Below are 18,231 nucleotides of genomic sequence, written 5' to 3'. Positions count from 1 at the left end.
GAAAAGGGCCTTTGTATGGATGGGGTCTAGGACAAACTATGAGACCTACATTTCTACTTCACACACTCCAGTGCAACGTAGAGAGGGAGCAGCAAAGGTGAACTAACCTTAACTTCCAACGATGAGAGATCTTTTGTGCCGCTGCATGGGACTCCTTCAAATCAATAAAACAGCCAAGCAGGGAAGTATATTCATGAGTCCCACCCATACTCCAAGGACACATTAAAAAGTATTTATTCCCCCCTTCTTGTGGAAAGCATGCTCAGTTTGTAGTTCCCACATGTATAAAACCATATGCTTTTCACTTAAAAATGCCAACTTTTTTGTGCTGGAATCTGAAACTGATGATTCAGAAGCTGGTTTTATTCCCATCTCTGCCAGTATGTCACTTTTAAAGGTTGAAATAAACAAAATCTTTCCTTTCTTGACTGCTCTTAATATGCGTTTGAGATGTGAACCAGGAAGTGCAAAGGAAGCTCAGAAACTAAGCACCGAAAGCAACTCATCCAAAGGATGAGTAACTCAATACAGGGTAATAAATGCAAAGTGCACTGGCCATTCTGGCAGTGATCAAAGATTGCCTATATCAATGTAGGCATCACAAAGCTCTATGGGCTAAGTATACCACAAACAAAAGGCATCAGGCTCATTCCTCCTCCCGATGAAAGCAGGGGTAATCTTTGTTCTCTTCATCGCAAACCTGCTCCAGATTATTCTTGAGGTCAATACCCGCAACCATCCTTCTGGTTAAAAACCATCTCAGTAAGAGTGGCATGGACATATATACACTACCAAACGTAAAATAGATAGCTAAGTGGGAAGCAGCCGCATAGCACAGGGAGATCAGCTTGGTGCTTTGTGACCACCTAGAGGGGTGGGATAGGGAGGGTGGGAGGGAGGGAGACGCGAGAGGGAAGAGATATGGGAACATACGTATATGTATAACTGATTCACTTTGTTATAAAGCAGAAACTAACACACCATTGTAAAGCAATTATACTCCAATAAAGATGTTAAAAATAAATAAACAAACAAACAAAAAACCATCTCACTACATCCTTGAACACGTGCTCTGGTCCTAACATAAGGTATGGGATTTCTTAAATCTTTTATTTTGGAGTCTCATCTAAGACCTCCTAACTCTAGAGCACATGCTGAACTACTGCACTTAGTTAAAAGGCTGTAAGGGCAGTGAGTTCCTGAGATGAACACCAAGAGTTCATCATAGCAGCATCTGTCTGGACAGCCTTCTGGTCCTGATAAGCAGAAGCCAGTAAAAAGTACAGCTAAGCCAAAGACATCCCATCCCAAAGGACAGCTAGAATTTCAGCAATACTATGATTGGAGACCCCTCAGGGGACCCAGAACCTTGTCTACCATGGTGTACTATTCCTTGGGGAACAAATGTTGCGTGTTCTTCCTATTGTCCTACAGAGGAACTCTCATCTTTGAAGAATACTGGCGTCCTGTATTAAGTGAACATAGTTCCAGCAGCAACTAAAACTTCTCAATAGGTTAACTTCTCTTAACCTTATCCTCAAGTGTAAAACATGCAAACTAGGAAGTGCTTCAAGTCAAATTACTGAATCAGATGGCCTACAATCTAATGTCTGTAGTTATGTATGTTGCTCAACTATCCTGTACTTACCGGACAGGAAGGTTCTTTGAGGCACGTCGAAATCCACAGAAAATCTTTAAGATCTTAACACACTTGATTATCCATCGTAGTTCCGCCATCCTTCTCCCATTAACCCCCAAATTGAACAGTGATAAATACTCAGGAAACACTGGTAGGACACAGGCTGGCCCATCAATCCCACAGGTATGAGAAGCCAGGGAAAGAGTGGAGAGGATTCTTGGATGTAATAATAAAGGCATCTCAAGTTGGAACTTTCTATATAAAGACGATGGTCCCTGGACTCCATTTTCAACATATTGAGCAGCTTGGGAGTGAGAGAGAGAAGAGGCAAAAGAATAATTTTTTTCAAAGTCACTGCTAATAACTACAGTGCCTGCTTGATAGGGTTGTGTGATAGAGCTGCAGCCATCCCCGACTGAGGGCACTTGATAGGTGACAAAATCCTGTGTCCCCTGATTCCTACAGGATATGCATCCTTCCCTCCATGCTGCCCCAAATAGCTCCTCTGCTGCTCATCAGCTTGACACCACATCCCCATTCCACAGGAAACCATCCCTTCCCTGCTGCTTTCGTGGCCTAAATGACAGCCACAAGTGGTCCCTCTCCCAGTGCTTGAGCTTACCCAGAGCATAAACAATCGCTGGGCTCCAAAACACACAGAACCAGGATGGGCATTAAGGGGGCAGAGGTTAGGCTGAGCCCTGCCAAGGAGATGGGGTGATGTGAAGATAGCTGCTGCGATCACATGTCTTCTTGGACTGATGTTTGATTTCTTCAAAGCACTATGCAGTCTTTCTTCTTTGAAACCGATTCCAGATGGATCTTCCATCCCTTCCCTTCTTCCCTTCTTGCCCCAAGCCCTCAGGCCCTCAGCCCTACCTATCTCCCTTACCTAATAACTCTCAAACAGGACTCCTAATAGCATCAACCTGTATGACAGGAAATGCTGACTATCCCACACCTTACTCCCTACTTCCCTCTTAAGCCAAGACTCTAAAATCCCTTAAATACCAAAAGCAAAAGTACTAGAAGGGCTCATGCAGTTTCCTTGAGTTTTCAATCTATCCTGGGCCAGACAAGCCACCCACACCCAACCCACGGATCTCAGTGTTCACACACAGAAACTGATAGGGCCTAATCAGGCAATTAGTCTATTCAGCTCTAATACTCTATAGAATATGGATTTGTATTCTCTCTCTTAACCACACACCCCTTTCCTTGAGGCTCGGGAGCGGCACTGTCCACCCCAGGACAGCTCTGGTGTTAGCAGTGGCCCCAAAGAACTCAATCTCAAACATCTTCTGAGATGCACCAGTTCTTCTGATGCAGCAGCAGGTTGTCAACCACGGCAAAGTCTAATAATGCCAAGTGAGTCTTCATCCTACCACCCTGCTCCTTGGACCTAAAGGCACTTCCCAGATTCTGCCTCAAGCTATGTTACAGTTTGGTGTGAGGGGACATTAGGCATCCAACAGCAGGGTAAGTGTAAGTGATTACAGTTCCTGATATTTGGCATTCCTTAGGGGCCAGGGTAAAATAAGTGACTTCCTAGACAGACGAACTCATAGGCACTGAAATGAGAGCTCACTAGTGATATGGTACAAGGCTAAAGATTAATGGGGGGAAACCTACAAAGGACTCCCTAAATTGCCCTGCCCACCCTCTTAGTAGGTCAGTTCAAAATTCCTCCTTTTGTGAACACTCATTTACTTAACAGTCAAGCTGCTACCAAACTAGCTCAGTCACCTGGGGTTAAAGCCTCAAAGGCAGAAGCAGGGAGGTAAGGCACAGAGAATAAGCTAGAGTCTAAAAACAGAAGCCTTCAACAAGTAAGCCCACCACACACAACTACCATTTTAAAGGTAAAAGGAGAAGTCTTAAAATGAGACAAATGAAAGACACCAAGAGGCACCAAGGGGCACATAACTCATTCTTCAGTGACTCCACAAAGCCCCTCACTTGTCTGGCTCAACATGGACCCCAAAAAGCCAGCACACCACTCTAGCTGAACCACTGATGCTCCCGAGCTCCCAGGAGACAATGATGCCAAAAGACCACGATCCCTACACCCCATACCCCATTTATATTCCAAAAGAAGGATAAATGACCCCACACTCACCCCCATCTGCTTTGCTGAGAATTTTATGAGGATTTATTTATTGTATAAGCCTGCCAGCTTTCCCAGCCAGGTGGTTAAACTCTGAATATGAAGGGCTGGAGAAGGTGGAGGTGAGAAGGATGATTTAAAAAAAAAAGAGAGAGAGAGTATTAGACTCAGATAAATGAAAGGGGGCAAGAAGGAATAACTGCACATGCCAGGGGAAGGAGAGTGAAACAGCAATCGATGAGGGGCCTTGATGTAGTGGCTAAGAGTGTAGACCCTGCAGTATGATCACCTGGGTACAAATCCCTGCTTTGCAAATGACTTGCTGTGTGACCCTTGACAGGTCATCTAGACTGTGTAAGCTGTAATTACCCCATCTGTAAAATCTGGATAAGACTACTCACAGAACCTAAAGGAAAGGGTTGCTGTATTAAATGCTTTAATACATGAACAGTGTCTAACACACAGGAATTACCCAATAAATGTTAGTTGCTTCTGAATCTGGGCTCCAGCGATCTGGGTCTATCAGTCACTTTGCTTCGCTGTTTCAGCCCTGACACAGGGATGCTATTCTCACTAGGGCCATGTGGCCAGGTAAGAAACTGTGCCTGGTCTAAGGACTTGCGCACATTACAACTGAAATGACTCACACGTGTGTGAATTAAGTATATTTAACTTCAACCTGAAAAAACTTGTGAGCTAGAAATTCAGAAACTTCAAGGCCAAGTCAAGGCTGAAGGCCAATAAATAGAAAGAAAGCTTCTCAATCCCAAAGGAGTCCCTGGAAAAGGAGTAAAGCCTGACTTTCAAAAGGGCTGTAGTTAACAGTGGAGATGCAGGTCTGACACCCAAAGCCCACCCTCCTCCTACCCTGTCGAAGCAGGTCTCTGTCAGGGCAGTGAGCACTAGTAGCCCCAACAACTGCCACAGAAGTGTCTTTGAAGAACAGATGGTGATCAATTCTCCCTCTGTGCACGACCGTTTTCTTTCCTATTAAAAAAGAAAACTTATTGAGAAAAAACCGCCCTGTTGGGGAAGGCTAACTGCACTTCAGTTGAATGAAGGTTTAACTGCTGAGAAACCACATGTATCCCTTAGACAAATATATAAGTGCATACGGGTCATCTGTTCCCAAGCAAATATGGGGAAATTTTCACAGGTGTGAAGGTTAGCCATGCTTCTCTTCCTTTGAGAAATGTGAGTTAACTGAATCCCAAACAATTCAAAGCTTTCCTTGGAATGTAAAATGCCACAAACAGCAGAGCCTTCAAATTCAAACTGTAACTTAAAAAGCATTCTGATCTTGTTAAAATTATTTTCTCTCCAATTCACACTCTGATTATCTATACAATGTACATGATATGTACACCAATTATAATTTACTTATCAGAGGATGTGGGGAAGAGCATATCTGCAAGGCCCATGGTAGGTAATAATCAATAGGAACACAGACAGATATTCAGTTTAGGCACAGCAAAGCTCTGTTTTTAATGGATTTTCTTTAAAACCAACCAATTGGACTATGCATTATAGTTTATAAATTATTCTGTAGTTTAAAGGAATAAAACTTCCCCCCTCTGACAGAAAGACAGCCCTTGTCCCAACAACATGAAAGATAATGAGATGGAATGATCGCTCACCTGACTTAACTCAGCAATCCTCCGTGGACGAGATGGAAAGTCAAATGGAGGATGAAGACCTGAAGATTGAGGAGCCTGAATTTCCAAGGTTGAACCTGGACAGAAACATCTGGGGTAAAACAGTTGACTTGATAGCAGGTTGGCTCCCAGGAATCTCTCTATCCTGGTAGCCAGATAAAGGAACCAAAAGGCAGATCTCTACTTGGGAAATCAACTGAGTAATTTGGAACAAGTCTCATTCTAAAGTGCTTCTTCAGGGTGGCGGGGGAGGGATAAATTGAGAGATTGGGATTGACATATACACGCTACTATATATAAAATAGAGAACTAATAAGGACCTACTGTACAGCACAGGGAACTCTACTCAATACTCTTGTAATGGCCTATACGGAAAAAGAATCTAAAAAAGAGTGGATATATGCATATGTATAATTGATTCACTTTGCTGTACACCTGAAACTAACACAACATTGTAAATCAACTATACTCCAATAAAAATTTTTTTTAAAATGCTTCTTCCATGGAGTGTGGTTAAATCACGAAAACATGTGTATAATAAAGGTTGTTAGGATGGAGACATCACAAGAGGAAATACCAGAGAGGTCAAGGGTAATTAAGAAAGTCCAAAGATGACACTGTAGTATCCTGGGGCAATTAAGAGATTAGGTTCTTCCATCATAAGACATGGGTTCAAAAAGGGAGTCTACAATTTACTGTCTGGCCATGCTTGGATGAGTTTTGAACTTCTCTTGGTTTGATAACCTATCTTTGAAATGTAATAAAAATGATACTAACACCAGAGTTGGTGAGATTATTATATCAAGTAGAAGCAATTAGAACAATTCTAGGTTTGGCTATCTCTAAAATGAACCAACCTTGGGAGGAAATGGCCTTTATTAAAAGGTCTTTTCTGTATGGTTCAATTGTGTGTTTGAAAACCAGATGTGGAGATAAGGGTCATATCCAGGTGTTCTATTAGAAAGGTACCCCAGTTAATCCTAACACACCTATCCTATATACTCTAATGATTGCCTCTACTTTGCTGGTCCAGCATTTAAACTTAAAAAAAAGGGCAAATCTTAAAGAGTTCCTGATCTTCCTAGGAGCACAGTTACCCCTGGACATTGAAAAGGACCTCAATTTACCTCCAACTAGAGCATCATTGATAAAAAGATAATGAGAGAGAACCTACAGAGCAGAGACTCTGGGGATGAACTGCTTGAATTGCTCTGTGACATTTCGGGAGCAAGGTTACTGAGTTTAACTGACCTCAATTACGGCAGCTGAAGAAAACAAGGGATAATATTAGAATTTACTTCCTGACCATTAAAACTGAGTCAAAGCACACATAGAACAGTGTGTAGGGCTTCCCTGGTGGCGCAGTGGTTGAGAGTCCGCCTGCCGATACAGGGGACATGGGTTCGTGCCCCGGTCCGGGAAGATACCACATGCTGTGGAGTGGCTAGGCCCGTGAGCCATGGCTGCTGAGCCTGCGCGTCCGGAGCCTGTGCTCCGCAACGGGAGAGGCCACAACAGTGAGAGGCCGGAGTACTACAAAAAAAAAAAAAAAAAGTGAAAGAACAGTGTGTAACACTTACTATGTGCTCAGTTAATGTGAACTATTGTTATCAAAAGACTATTATAAAAGAAAAAGGATATTGTATAAAACCGACTGCTGTCTGTAATAGAACAAATAGATATGATTAAGAGGTATTTAAATGAGAAGGAATAGTTGTATTTGGTAGAAAGTGCTAGGAAAACAGATTAAAAGGTTAAAATAATATTTCAACCATTAAAAGTGTTATCAACTAGTGAAAGTGAAAGGAACAGAGGCATCTCATAACATAGAACTGAAAGAGGAAGGTAAAGGATGGTGGATGACAGCAGGGCACAGAATGAGTATGTCTGTCAGAGGTGAGACAATAAATTAAGTGTGAAGGGATGTAGGGATGTATGGACAACATTTGCTTATTGAATGTGGGTCTAATTACTTTACACTTAACTGTCTTCACATCAGCTAATCAAGAGGTGCAAAACAAACAAAAAATAATCGCGTCTCTAACAAGTTTATAATAAAAGAAATTATCAGGGACATACGTACACAAAGATGTTTCTGTAAGTATGTTAACTGTACTGATATGTTCAAATTTTATTTTTAAAAATACTTAAAATAATTCTAATGTCTAAAAAAGAGGGAGATGTTATACCAAAAAATCACGGTCCAAATGAGATTAGTGTGTATTCATATTTAAAGACAGGAAAATGTTTTCGTTAATTTAAGAGCCATCTAAAAATGTTATCAGTATACATACATATACTAAAAAGAAATGTACCAAAAATCTGAGTGGTTCTGAATATTCTTCTTTTAATTGTGCTATGCTTTTTTACTTCAATTTTTTACAATTAATACCTATGCCTTTTATAATTTTTTAATACATTGTATAATGGGGGAAAGAAAATGATTCTTTGAGTGATAGATACATAGATTTGAACTTATTCCTCCCTAAAGAAATTGACTAAACGTCCTCAGAAAATATGAAGAGAATAAGGAGAAAAGGAAAGTAAAGAGCAAATGTTCAGGAAATAGACAGCAATTCTACACAAAATACTGACCTATATTAAAAATTATAGCTAAAAGAAAAATACATTTTAAATCACATAAAACTATTTACCCAATTAGTATTACTGTTCAATTTTAATCAAGGAAAATAGACATTGATGCCAAAGGTATCTCAACTAAAATTGGAAAATAGTTTGTTAATTTTTGGATAGCCTGTGCTGATATTAATATAGATGCCTCATAATTTCAGCAGACCAAAGTTTTATCTTAATACTACAGAGCCAATTTCAAGATTTTTATTGCAAGAGTTAAATAATTCTCTACTGTACAGTTTACTATGAGCAATTTAATTAGCTTAATAAAATGTAGAAACAATTAACCCAAAACATTACATGCATGTTGTAGAGCAGGGCTATCCACTAGACAATAAACAAAATGTGTTTTATAAACAAAGTGTATATATAAACAAATATATACTAATATATGTTGTATAAAAACAAAATGTGTCATATAAACAAACTGAATGCATAAATAAAGTGTGATACATACATACACACACAATGAAATATCATTTGGCCATAAAAAAAAAGCAATGAAGTTCTGGTACATGCAACACTGATAAACCTTGAAGATATGCTAAGTAAAATAAACCATACACGAAAGGACACATATTATACTGTTCCAATTATATGAGGTACCCATAATAGGAAAATTCACAGAGACCAAAATTATATTTAGAGGTTACCAGGGGTTAAGGAGAGAGGGAATGTGACAAATGTACCATAGTAACTGACATAAAATGTTAATATAGGGGACCCTGAGTGGGGCATATATGAGAACTCTTTGTAAATTTGTGTACACCAAAAACTGTTCTAAAAACAAAAAGTTTATTTAAAAAAAAATAACCGAATGATGACATCCACATCCCCCCAAATTTTACTCTATAAATAGGTCACCACACATTTTGATCTTTCCATGTACTAAAAATTAGACTTATTACAAATTCAATAAAGGAAATTGAATCAAGTTTATAATAACCTTGTTGAGGCCCCTGATGTGCAAGGAAAATTTGGGGATAACCTGTTTTGTGATATTGTGCTAAAATACAGGTTAAACAATCCACAGCCTTGTATTTTGAAGAAAATTAATTAAGCAACTATAAAAATGGTTAAGTAAAACATTTCTAGATGGGCAACTGAGAAGAACTTTAATAAAAATTGTTCATATTTTTCCAACTTTTGCAAAGATACCATCATATAGAAATCATATAAAAATACTCACACAAGGAAATATGGATCATGTTTTCACTTCACCATTATTTGTGAAAGGAACAAAAGGCTTTAAAGTAATCTGTTAAATAAATTATATTATGCATAAATTTTAATTTCAAACTAACAGCCAAATATTCTGATGTATAGTCCAGAGTCACATGTTAAGTGCCAAAATTGATAATTTTTAGAACATAAAATTGAATGACTTGTGTATGACAAGGGGTCCTGTTTAAGGCATGCAAAGACACAAGGCAAGACAGAGGACTCTGAATATGGCTGTCATGAAACATCCCATAAATATTACTTTGATAAGACTATCTCAACCAAGAACACCAGCAATGTGCAGCAAATAGGCATGCAAGGAAGCACAGATCATGAAATATTACTTTTTCTGCTTTAGCTCTTCTATTATGCTATGTGTATGCTGATTAAAATCACCCTGTATATTAATTTTAACATGTAAAATTTCCTGTTATAAAGCCCATGTATATATATATACACCATACATCTTTACGGTACACCTGGCAGGAAAAAAAAGTATAAAAGCAGCTGGGAAAAACAAAAACCCTGTGTAGAACTGACACAAAATAGAATAATGAAAAAAATTCAGATGGAGACTACTCTAGTAAATTGTTAAAGTGGGAAAGTCAAGAGCCATGATGAACAGTTATTGACACAAATATTATGTAGAACCAAGAAATTTAGAGTATATGGAATGGTGTCAAATAAATGAATCTAAGTATGGACAGGCAGCAAGTGGGCACAGCAAATAGTAACATCTTACACAATCAAAATAATTCCATACTGTCACAGAAAAGACAGTTAATGGACTCACACACCAATGAGTCCAGAAGCAGACCCAAATAAATTATGAAATCTAGTATTTGACAAGATGTAATTTTAAATGAGTGAGGAAAAGATGAATTTTCAATAAATAGTACTGGGCAATTGGCTAGCCTTTTAAAATAGAATGTGAGATCATTATATGACTACTGACATCAAAATAAGATCTAAATGGAACAATGATTTTGATTAAATTATAAAAATACTAAAAAGTTCAACTTGTAGGGCAGCTCATGTGATGTTTTCTCCCTCTGGCCTAACCATGTGGTACTTATATTCACAGATTTCCTAAAATTGAATCATCCTTGCATGGCTGGCATGAACACTACTTGCTTATATACTAGTCATGAATATGCTTCTGGATCCTTCTCACGAAGTTTATATTTAGGTTATTTGCTTATACACTTGACCCTTGAACACCGCTAGGGTTAGGGGTGCTGACCCCCCCACGCAGTCAAAACTCCACACACAACTTTACAGTCAGCCCTCCATACCTGGGGTTCCACATCCAAGGATTCAACCAACTCGGGATGGTGTAGTATAGAACGTATTTATTGAAAAACTGAATACTCGTATATAAGTGGGCCCTGGCAGTTCAAACCCCTGTTGTTCAAGGATCAACTGTATATCACTGTCAGAGACTGGTCCACAGATCTATTTTTATCAGGCTATTGTTTCTACAATATGCTGACTTTATAACAAGAGTATCAACTTATATATGCAGAGACTCCCTCTGAAAAATTACACATGAAATTAGTAACAGTACTTATATCTGGGAAGAAGGAAGATTGAGGATTAGAAACCAGGGGTGGAAAGGCAACTTTTAACTATATCCACTTTAGTACAAACTGAACTATTTACTATTTGCATGTATCATTGTTTTTTGAAAAAAACTATTATAATCTGTGAGTGACAGTAAAACTGGAACATTTTCAAAGGGCAATCTAGCAACCTAATGAATCATATTATTAAATGTGCATATTCTCTTTACTCAAATCATACAAAATTACTAGTGCAAGTACCTCAGAACAAGTGTACAAGATACAGAAAAATATAAATGACATGTAACACACTGTTTGCATTTAGGAGATGACACATATGGTATTGTAGACATATTGGTATTATATTCATACCAATGTTTATTCAACATTTAATGAGCACCTACTAAGTGCCAGGCAGTTTTAAGAGATGGAATCACAGCATTCTAAAAGGATAAAAATGCTTGGTCTACAAAGACACAAACCCTGTATATATCAGCAAAGAGCTTACATATCAGCAGCAACAACCAAATTGCCACTAGGCTGCCAATCAATCAGGGGTTATAGGGAAATACACCAATGCAAGACGGCAGGCCACCTTATGATATTCAACCTAACCTGCGTTGCAAGTGTTAATGCTCAGCAGACTCCTATAAATTCTACAATATACCTTTGAGTTCCATGACTTCGGTAGAAATTCATTGGTTTTAAAGATGTTCATACAACTTGTTGGAAGTAGATATGTCTACACCCTACATTACAATGTAATTTCAGACCCAGGGTGCAATGCTTGTATAATATGATATGCCAACTATTCAATCCCAGGTACTGACAGACATCATGTAATCTCTCAACTAGAAAATAATAGAGCTGACAAAGTATCAAACTACCAATTATAGATCAGTCACTAAAGTTACTATAAGATATACTGACCCCTTGGGCTTGATCACAATATTTGGTCTAACATCAGAGGGAACATTCTGGGTCAAAGGAACCCCCCAAGCAGAACTTAAGCCAGACACTTAACACTACTTCAACAGATTTTTAAGTTTCTACAAAGTGAAAAACAATTGTAAATTATGCCAGGGTACCAAGGTATCATGATTCCAAGAGAAAGGAATGGGTGATGATCAACAACGTGAAACTAAAAAATGACAAAATTTATCTAGAGACATCATGAAAAAGGCTGCATTTATGACTGACATGATTCCTGACCCAGAATTACAAAAATTTTAGAAAGAACACCTAATGGACAAAAGTAGGTCCCTTGGAACCTCTAATAATTGGAATTTAAGCCCCTTGGTGGCAATATATTGATATATATGGTGGCTAAGTCCACTGTAAAATTACCAAAAGTCCTTCAGAGAACAAGATCTACCAATGTTAGCTTGGTTACTTGGCCCCAAATATGGGTTCTGCCTTAGGGTACAGCTTTGGTGATAAAATTCCCCTGAAGTCCAATGTTGCAAAGTCCTCCTCCTCTCCCTTCCTATCACCTCTACTGTTAGGTAACCTTCCTTCCTACGTACCTCGTACTTAACTCTATTATACTTCCCCTAGCTTATTGATCTCCCAGAGAAAACCTAGAACCTACTGTATGTATAAATTATGTACAGTACCCATGCATGGTACAGGAGGCATTTAATGTATACAAGTTGAATAAAAAGCTTATCAAGAGGAAAAATGAGTGAACATAGCTTTTTAAAAAAAGAAAACCTCTTATTAAAACATAGTTTATCCTCAAGTCCACTCTCTAGTAGGTCTGTGTCTTTATTCCCATCTTGCCCCTAGGTTCTTCATGACCTTTTTTTTTCCTTAGATTCCATATATATGTGTTAGCATACGGTATTTGTCTTTCTCTTTCTGACTTACTTCACTCTGTATGACAGAGGGGGAAGGGTAAGCTGTGACAGAGTGAGAGAGTGGCATGGACATATATACACTTCCAAGCGTAAGACAGCTAGTGGGAAGCAGCCGCATAGCACAGGGAGATCAGCTCGGTGCTTTCTGACCACCTAGGGAGGGTGGGATGGAGGGAGACGCAAGAGAGAAGAGATATGGGAACATATGTATATGTATAACTGATTCACTTTGTTATAAAGCAGAAACTAACACACCATTGTAAAGCAATTATACTCCAATAAAGATGTAAAAAACGATTAAAAAAACAAAAAAAACACATAAAGACTAGCATGTAAAAGAAATCAACAGATCAGCGAACACAATATACCTTAGAAATATACACAATATATAAAACATTACAGTAAAAATTAAAGGTGTATCTTGTCACCAGAACCTTCCAAACCTATCAATTCTGCTACCTTCCCCCTCTCTATATAAAAAATTATATATAGAAAATTCTTGTTCTCATCCCTGGATACACCTGCCCCATTCTCCCAACACCTACAGGTAACCACTTTTATATAATCTGTTATTTTTTTTAACATAAGTGAACATTGTCCATTTCACTTTTTCACTTAACAATATATCACTGCAGAGACTGCTTCCTCATGTGTTTTTACAGCAACCTAGTATTCCACACTCATGGGCTCCTGGGTTGTTTCCAATCTTTTACTATTATAAAACTGTCTGCAATGTTACATATGCAATTTGTTTCACATGTGCAGATACACAGGATCACTGGATCAAAGAATAAAGGCAATTATAGTTTTGATAAATATCTCCAAAGTGCCCTCCATAAGTATTATCCATAAGTATTATACTATTTTGTACTCTAACAAACATTCTATAAATGCCAGTTTTCCCATAGTCCTTCCAGCAAAGTTCTCAAGTATTAACTTTCTCTGTAGTTTTGTTTTGTATTTCTTATGAGCTTGAGCATTCTTTCATAGGTTTAAGTGTTGTTTTTCTGTGAACTGTCTCTGTTCATGCCCACTGCTCATTTTAAACTGTGGTCTTTTGATTTTATTTAGAATCTTTTTATACATTAATGGAGATTAGCACTAAGTAATACATGTTGCATATATTTTCCAATTTCTCATTTTCTTTTGACTTCATTTAGTGTTTTTGACATGAAGTATTTTATTATGTTAGCTGCGCTTATGAATCATTTTATGGCTTCTATGTTTGAAGACACAGAAAGATAAAGATGTGTTTACAAATCAGTGAGCAAAGAATGGATTAACAAATAGAATAACCAAACAATTGGGAGAGAGAAAAAAGTAAATCCTTTCCACTTAAAAAAAAAAAATTAATTAAGGATTGCAAGATTTTGACAGAATAAGAAAATATACATAAATATACTGATTTAGCCTTGAGATTTAGAATTCCTTTCTAACAGTAAATCCAAACATTTTTTAATACATTAAACTCGATTAAATTTTATATCATGACATTTATCAATCTTCCATATTAAGAATTTTGCTTTTGGTATTAGGAAAAGCACTGATATCCTTAATGTTTTAAGCACTCTTTAAAAAGAAACATTTTAATGTTGTTTTAGAAGTGCTTTCCATTGTAATAAGCCTCTCTTCCCTTGGCTCCTAAGTGAAACTTCTCTGCAGTAGTAGTCTTCTGAGTCTACTACTGTTAATTCCCAACCTAGCCTAGGAAAGAGCCAGTCAGGATGACAGGCTGACAATTTACATGCACTCAAGTTTTAAATATGCATAACGAAGTGAGAGATAGAACTGGATCTCTAAGGATTCATGGAAAAGCATAAACTATGAGTAAGCAGAAGTGTAGAGAAGGATATAAAAGGTCAAAAGAAAGAGCAAAACAATCAGAGGTAAGGTAATGATAGAGCAGAAATGCAGAACAGGGGAAATCCCTGGTGGTCCAGTGGTCAGGACTCCACGCTTTCACTGCCAAAGGCCTGGGTTTGATCCCTAGTTGGGGAACTAAGATCCCACAAGCCACCAAAAAAAAAAAAAAAAGAGCAGAACATGGCCCATAAATAGAAACAAACCCATAAAAGGTTTCTCCTGATGCCTCCATTTCCTGGTGGCCTTCTAGTTACCATGCCAGAGAGGCACAGCCACTCACCTGTTCCTTTGGTGGGTTTCCAGTAAAATTCTTACCTCCCTTACTGCTCACGATCCCTTATAACCTTGCAAATTATCATCCCCTCATTGGATCTATCATTTGCGCTCCTCATAACAAAAAACTTTACAAAACTAGAGATAAAATATAAAAATGTATAATATAAATTTGGTCTTTGTCCTCTGTTGGAAGCACAGATCTCTAAAAGGCGTGAGTGATGGAGTGTTCTTTTGTTATTTACAAGAAGTCCATTTTGAGCACACCTGAGTTTATGCTAACGAGGTGACTCAAGATGGGCTTAGTTGCCAGAAAGACCAAGCATATTAGTAGAAGATTGGAACTTTCAGCCCTATCCTCTAGACTTTCAGAGAGGAGGGGCTGGAGACTGAACTTAACCAACTGACCAATGATAAGACCCCAATAAAACTCTAGAAACCCAGAGCTCAAGGAGCTTCCTGGTTGGTGAACACTTTGATGTGCCAGGAAGGTGACATATCCTGAGTCCAAGGGGTGAGGGAATGGAAGCTCCTTATCCAGGGTCCTCCCAGACTTTGTCCTATGTATCTTTTTCATTTGGCTGCTCCTGAGTTGTATCCTTTATAATAAAACTGTAATTGTAAGTATAGCACTTTCAGGGAGTTCTAGAAATTATTCTAGCAAATTAACAAACCCAAGATGGTCACAGGAATCCCTGAATTTAGCTGATTGGTCAGTATAGGTTGCCCTAAGATTTACTAAAGGGAAGGCAGTCTTCAGGAAGATGTTGCCCTTAACTTGTGGGATCTGGTATTAACTTGGGGTAGTTAGCATCAGAAATGAATTGAAGCCAGGTGGTGTCAGAGACCTGGTGTCATAGCAGTATCAATCTCTCACTGTCAACCTACCAACTTTTTATTTTTTCCAACATAGTATATTTTCATTAAGAAAAAAAATCAAACCAAAACACCCCATAAGAAATAATAATTACTTATGTAAACCTGTCTCAAAAGATAACCAATGTGAACATTTTGGTGTCTTAATAGACTTCCATATTTTTACTTTTGATGCAGGAAAATACATCAAAGGGGTTACAGCAATTTCTTCAGTTTCTGATAAGGGAGAAAAATAGTATTACCTGAATCGAATTATGCCCAGATAGCACAATCAATCTGCTTTTAAATCTTCTCAAATGGAGAGGCCTGTGACTTTAAACTAACTTTCAGTTTTTTAATTAAATTCATGTGAAACCATAGAACAAAACTTTAATATTCCCTTGGACTTCTTTCTTAAAGAATGGTTCCTTGAAGGTGAATTTCCTAATTAATGTGTGGGGAAGGAAAGAGACCCAAAATTTTAAATTAACACACTTCTCTCAGTTAACTATTTCCAACAGTGTAAGGAGGAAAAAAGGAAAAAATAGCCAGTATATCAAAGATTTTGTTAAAAATACTTTACAAGTTAAGCTTAAGTCACTCTTTGACATAACCTAAAAGGCTTCCCAAAATTTTTTTACATGCCCCAAACAGAACGGAAATCATATATTTGAACTCACTCTTATCACCTTAAGCAGTACCTGAATGTGATCAATCATAGAATGCTATAATTTTGATCTATTCTTATACATTCAACCCACGTACACAGGAAAGAGTTAACATAGCAGGCCTAAGACTACTATCCTCAGAAAGACCTGCTTGCAAGGTTGGCCCTTGGCTGGTATCAGGAAACTTTACTGGTAAACAGTTCCCTGCACTGATAGAAAACTTTCCCTAACTGATAAGGGTGGCTCACTGTGCCTAAATTGCTTATATAAATAATGTGGATCACGTTGAATACCTACTTTCCTTCTGGAAGTCTGATGTCTTGGTATGTGCTAAGCAGAAAGTGCCTATGTGACCAGCCCACAATAAAAACCTTGGTTGCTGAGTCTCTTAACAGGTTTCCCTGGCAGAAACATTGCACACGTGCTGCTGTATTTTTATTGCAAGGGGATGCTCTGTGTGACTGCTCATGGGAAGGAGAAAGCAGATGGAAAGCTGCACAGGGACTCCTCCAGACTCCACGTGTGTCTTTTTCTTTATGCTAACTTTAGAAAGGCTATGTATCCTTACTATGTTAGCCCTGAGTAAAACTATATGCTGAGTCCTGTGATCCAGTGATACCCCCACATATCATCCATTTTTGATATTAAGTAGGCAAATCATATAGGCCACCCTTGTTTTCCTTGAAGTTTCAAAATGCATTTTTACAACCACAACTAAATATAATATATATTTACATTATAACGATTAGATGTTTTGGTTATAATTATCCTTACTGTCACATTTTTTAAATCACTGGATTAGAACTGTCAATAAATGAGGTTACAACTATCATAAAACATACAACTTAGGAACTACTTCTGACTTAGAACAAAATGTTAAGCTGGTTTTTAAGCAGAACAATGCATTTTCTGAACTAGGCAAGGTTTTTTTTTTTTTTTTTGAGAGGGCACTTTACTCCCCACAAAAAGAAAAAAAAGTACATTTGTTTCCCAAACTTGTTCCCAGCAAGACATTTTTCTTCTTAGTGATGCAGAAGTTCTTTTTAGATATTAAGCTGTTACTCTGAGTTAAAATATTTTATATCCTACCTTTAGTTAACGACATTTTTATCAAGTTCCAGGCTACTAAAAGCAGGCACGCACACTTTTCAATTACAAATACTTCATGCAATTCTCCCTAGTTGGATGTATTCAAGGAGTGTAAAAATCCTTTGGTGGCCCATTGTAGCCAACTTCCAACAACTGTGCCTCAGGAACAAGACAAAACATATACATGCTGCTATCTCTGAACTGACTAAAGTCATTCTCTAGGTAAATTAGAAAATGAGGGAGTTTCTCCTAACAAACTGTAACCACTGATTTTTATCATATTCTCTAATACTTCTTCAAATGCATACTTATGCTCATGCCTGCTGCCAGGAACATGTCGACACTATCAGTCTTTTGTCAGGCTCTTTTCCATGGAAACAAACCAGGCCTAAGGGCCCTGAGAGAATTCACTGCAGCTTCTGTGACTAAAAATTATGGTTGGTAAGGAAATGATGAGTCAACTGTGCAAAGATAAATTACAAGGGCATTCATCATAGCTGACATATAATGAGAGGTAAATAATCTTCAACATGCCAATTTAACTTACTACAAGAAACATACCCATCTATGTAACCAGAATACTCGTTTCCACATGAGGAGCATATGCTTTTCTTGTAGCCAAATTGTAATCATGAAATTGCTTAATCAGCACAGAATCTGAACAGGTGGCATAATTAGATAAAATAAATGCTCAATGACAAAGACAGCCCAACACTGAAGTCTATACACCATTAACAGTGGTTTTAGATGAATGATGGGATTATAGCTTATCTTGCCTGCACTCTTTATATCCTTGTATTATTTGA

General features: G+C 37.9%; 1 long non-coding RNA gene across 22 annotated transcripts in view; it reads right to left on the bottom strand.

Annotated features, from left to right (window-relative positions):
• The window catches only part of LOC115847411 (uncharacterized), a 63,637-nt gene that overhangs the window by 19,424 nt on the left and 25,982 nt on the right, over positions 1-18,231 (bottom strand). For 16 of the 22 annotated variants that reach the window (XR_009560668.1, XR_009560665.1, XR_009560660.1 and 13 more), the window contains exons 5-8: positions 5,384-5,478; positions 4,614-4,733; positions 3,759-3,853; positions 1,649-1,943 (exon numbers count right to left, since the gene is read on the bottom strand). The exons of 2 other annotated variants lie outside the window; for them this stretch is intronic. This is a non-coding gene — a long non-coding RNA (uncharacterized lncRNA). The remainder of the gene's footprint in view (positions 1-1,648; positions 1,944-3,758; positions 3,854-4,613; positions 4,734-5,383; positions 5,479-18,231) is intronic. 4 more of the 22 variants (XR_004037305.2, XR_009560666.1, XR_004037297.2 and 1 more) reach the window with 2 other exon arrangements.

Source organism: Globicephala melas, chromosome X, assembly GCF_963455315.2.
Source record: "Globicephala melas chromosome X, mGloMel1.2, whole genome shotgun sequence".
Taxonomy (NCBI): Eukaryota; Metazoa; Chordata; class Mammalia; order Artiodactyla; family Delphinidae; genus Globicephala; species Globicephala melas.
Note: the sequence above shows the minus strand (reverse complement) of the source record. Positions and strands in the feature narration are given on the sequence as shown.